Source organism: Eubalaena glacialis, chromosome X (genome assembly GCF_028564815.1).
Source record: "Eubalaena glacialis isolate mEubGla1 chromosome X, mEubGla1.1.hap2.+ XY, whole genome shotgun sequence".
In the NCBI taxonomy this organism is placed as follows: Eukaryota; Metazoa; Chordata; class Mammalia; order Artiodactyla; family Balaenidae; genus Eubalaena; species Eubalaena glacialis.
The window spans coordinates 32,020,374-32,025,039 of record NC_083736.1 but is presented as its reverse complement, the minus strand read 5'-3'; the positions used below and the strand labels follow the sequence as shown (position 1 = coordinate 32,025,039).

Here is a 4,666-nt window from a genome sequence, read left to right as displayed (position 1 = left end):
CAAGATATTTAATTTCATTTTTGTTGGTTTGTTTTGATTTTGTTTTGTTTTATATTTCTTACTGAATTACTGTAGCAAAAAGAGATGTGCATGTATTATAAGTGTGCAGCTCAATAAAATCTCATAAACTAAATTTACCCATAACACTAGAACCAGATCAGGAAACAGAACATTACCAACTCCACAGACTCCTCCCTCAAGCTTCTTCCAGCCAATCACCCCACTATTTTTGACCTCTAACATAACACGGAATAACCTGGCCTATATTAAGAATTTTATATAAATGGTGTCGTAAAGTATATGCTCTTGTGCCTGGCACATCTATTCAGTATTGCGTTTTTGATATATTGGTGTGTATAGTTGTAGAATGACCATCCTCAATGCTGTATAGCATTCCATTGTGTGAATATACCACCATTTATTTTTCTATTCTATTACTGATGGTCAATTAGGCAATTTTCAATTTGGGGCTATTACAAATAGGGCTTCTACCAACATACCTTTGTTGAACATATACGTGCATGTCTGTTAGATATATGCCTAAAGAGTGGAATTGCTAGGTCAAAGAGAATAGATATGTTTAGCTATAGTGTATAATGCCAAAGCATTTTCTAGTTATTATATCAATTTATACTCCCACCTGTACCTGTAGTATATGAGAGTTCCAGATGCTCCACATCCTCACTAACACTTAGTATTTTCTTTTTCATTTTAGCTATTCTGTAGGTGATGTAGAAGTGTATAGTAGTGAGGATTTATTTCAAGAAAGATTTAATTGCACTGTGCTTTACCTCCCCTCAACTCAAATGAGAGGAGCTTTGGGATCTATTAAAAAATCTTCAAATGTGTTTCCAAGAGCTTGAGGAACAAAAGGACAAGCATCTGACTTCTGCTTATGAATTTTAAAGGCCAGACCTATGGCTGGTACCACCCCTTGCTCTTGGCAGAGTGGAGAGGGCTGACCACAGAGCTGGCTCCTTTTTCAAAAAAGTAGGGAAGAGGTACAGGTTTCCTGGGGATCAAATATGACCTTGAAAAAGGGATCCAATCTGGGTTTTCTTAGCATTTACTCCAACCCAGAGGACTGGTTGGAATACCTAGGACCCCAATTATAAACAGCTGAAAGCCAAGATGCCAAAGGTAAAGTTGTGTACAGTCAGCCAGATAAAAGGCATTCCCCTAACCAAGGAGTTGAAGTGGGAGGTCTCCAATTGGAAAATTGCTAAGGACCCCATAAATGCACCCTGTGGGAAGGAAAGAGGTATTATTGGAAAAATACTATCAACAGAGTACCCCAACACCTGATTGCAAATGAACCAACCACTTAAACTTGTGCCGTTTTCACCATTGCCCTGGGGTCAGCCATATAGTAATTAGCAAACAACTAAGAGAAGAAGTTAGTTCCTGTCCTTTTCCTGCTGCAGGCTTCCAGTACTGGAGGAGGTCTGTGCTTAGGAAGGAGAAAAGCGTAACTCTGAATAAGTTTGGCATTTGAAATAACACTAGACTAGACTGGAGTTAAGTCATTACATGATGAACTTGTCAGTGCTTTAAATAGATTTAAATATTTTTTACTGGTTAAGAGGGACTGGAAAAACTAGGGGGCATGTCAAGGATTTCATCCAGGGGCAGACAGAGAACTGACCCAGAGTAAGAATTAAAAGGAGGAGGATGAGAAAGAATAAGGAAGAATTTCATATAATACAGGTGATTGACTTAATGTTTAAAAAAACAAAAAACTCTGATAACCTCAATGTTGATCCTCCCGATGATATTCAGTCTTTCACAGGCACAGTTTATAGGCAAGCAATAAGCAGCAAGATGTTTGAAGTTTACGTGAAAAGTGCTACAGTGCATTTAAAGACAAATCAACCTCAACTACTACCTAAGCATGTGCTTTAGAAAAAAGGCAAAATCGTTCAACCGAAGGTGTCAGAGTGACATCTCTGAGTGACAACAGCCTCTACTGATCAATGAACAGTGATAACTGCGGGCCTGTGCCTTAACTTGAAGACTGGTCCATTGAACTGTTCTGACAGCTCTTGGGACAGAAACAGTTCTGCTCCAGTTATAACAGCAATATGTGTGACCAACATACAGGCTACTGAAGTTTCTGTGCCACAAGTAAATTCCAGTGAATGTTCGAGGGGTACATGGAGTGTAAGCATTCCTATTCCTATTCCTATTTCTCCACCACCAAAGCCTACAGCCTTTAGAGTCCATTCTTCAACAAGTCTGGTAAACCAACCACATAGACCTTCAGGGAATGTAGCCAAAAAATTTACCTAATCCTATAGTAGGAGTCAGAGGACAGCCTCACCTCATAAAGAAGAGCATCCCAAGAAAACCAAAACGTAAGAGAATAAAACAAGTGAAGATGCTAACAGTCTTGTTTTGAGTGGGCATGAGAAAACAGAAATAAAGGAACAACTGTATATAAAAAAAAATACAACTCAACTGGAAACTAAGAGACTTCTCTTTTGGCTTCTCAGAAAACATCAAGTACAAACCTCTCCAATATCCCTGGTCTCCCTGCAAATTCTATTCCAGTTATCAAGGATTCAATAAAACTGAGATTTAACTGGTCAAAATAACTTCAGTGGTCCATAAACAATTATCTGCCAACTTAACCTGTTGTCTTCAAATGCTAAAAAAGGAGAATAGAGTGTACAAGATTAGACATGACTAAAAAAGGATTTAGGTTTATTTGCTGACCTCCCTGACTGGGCTAATCAGCATTTATTAGGAAGTCCTAATTAGTAAGTGCAGAGCCAGGAATGCTATTATTAATTTGTTATCAACAGTATGAAGGATGGCAGATATTGATAAACTTAGTTATTCTTTCTTAATCTGGCCAAAGAAAACTAACAGATTTTTCCAAATAACATGTTTTATGAATTCTCCATTGTGCTCCTTTCTGTCATACGTACATTTTTCATGAAAAATTGCAATTATTCAATCTCTCCCTCTATCTTTCTAAATTAATTTTCCAAAGTTGGAGTATAGTCTTTACACCTTTTGGAGATGCATTAATTGAGGCTCTCTTTTCACCATTACTTAATAGGTCTAACATAGGTACACTATTTCTTCTTCCCACATTTTTGTTCTCTGTAGTCACTTTGCCTTCCCTTCCACTACCTGAGAAAACATGGTATATTAACAAGTGAAATGCACAATGTCTGGTATTTTGTGTAGCTATGGATTTAGGATTTAGACTAATCTCGTTTCGTTTACACAATGGGAAAAATTCAGCTTATTAAATACTTCATAGACTTGCACCCAAGCTTTGCAAGTAGGAAAGTTGGACATTTTCTTGGTAGTGACTTTTTAATTCTAATTTTCATAACCTAGAGATCAGGCTGTTGCTTTCACATGATGTATGTAGTATCTCATGACTGGAGTTTGTTTTGTCTTATAATATCTATACTCCTTTTGTTTTTCAAGAGCTATATTGTAAACAGATGATATATTACCTCATTGAAAATACATTTAAAACACGGACACACACACATACACACACACACAAACTTGCAAAAAAAAAAAAAAAACAGCAACAACCAACACCAAGGTTAAGGGGAAAAATCAGGAATGAAATAAGCTAAATGTTTAGCATTAAAGGAGTTGGGATTGTGAATGTATTTAACCGTGCTCAGTATTTCTAATTTTCTGTGACACAAGTATACAACATGTGTAATGTTAAGAATATAAAAATAGAAGCTTGGAGCTGTTGATTTAGAACAAACATTAGAGAGCTAAGGATTTAGATTTTACTTTAAATGGTTAGATTAATTTAATGATAGTTTAGATTGTCTATACATTTAGAAGTTTTGGTGAGAAATAATTTATAGCATTTCCACTAGATATATTTTATATATATAATGTATATGTATGTATGTATAGACATGTGTATGTCTCTCTAGATGTTGTGTGTATCTGTGTGTATGTATGTAAAGTTCAAAAGCATTTTATTGCTTATCTCATTATATATAGTACTTTTTAAGTTACAGTTGCAAAACTTGATAACAGATATGGAACTCTGCCTTGCTGGAGCCTAGAAAACTATAAAGCAATAAAGAGCCAAAATGACTTTTTATACATGTTTTCATGTGGATTTAATGGGATTATGGGATATTTGATGGTAGAAATGCCACAGTGTTAGCTGAATCATCAAATAATTCCTAGACTACTTCTAACATCAATGTCTGGAGGTTATTTCTAAGTTATACTTGTAACCTTGGGTCAACTTTATGATGCCTTTAAGATTAACAACACTAAACTCTTTGAAGCTGTTAGGGAGGTAGTCTAGAGCCTTTTAAAAAAATCTAGATAATACTGGTCTCAATACCTTGTAGATAGCCCAATGTTCCAAAAAGATTTTTGCAAATTTCTGGTAGGGGCGCTAAAGTAGAGGGAGGAACTCCAGCTCTGATTGTCTGCCTTCAATTAAATCTTATCCTCCACTCTGTGTCTCAGGATTGTTCCTTTCACTCCACCTTAAGGGGAAAACCTAATATGAGACACATACCCTACTCCTGGAGACCCCAAGCCAAAAGCAAACAGGATATTATTTTTTTTAAATTCTACTGAATAGTATATGAGCCTGATATATCAATGTAAATTTAAATTGTATGTTAGATATGCTTAGCCTTCAAATCCATTGATTACC

General features: G+C 36.0%; 1 pseudogene; it reads left to right on the top strand.

Annotated features, from left to right (window-relative positions):
• The first annotated feature begins 1,686 nt into the window (after positions 1–1,686).
• Positions 1,687–2,594, top strand: LOC133081752 (poly(A) polymerase alpha-like; annotated as a pseudogene).
• Positions 2,595–4,666: the final 2,072 nt, after the last annotated feature.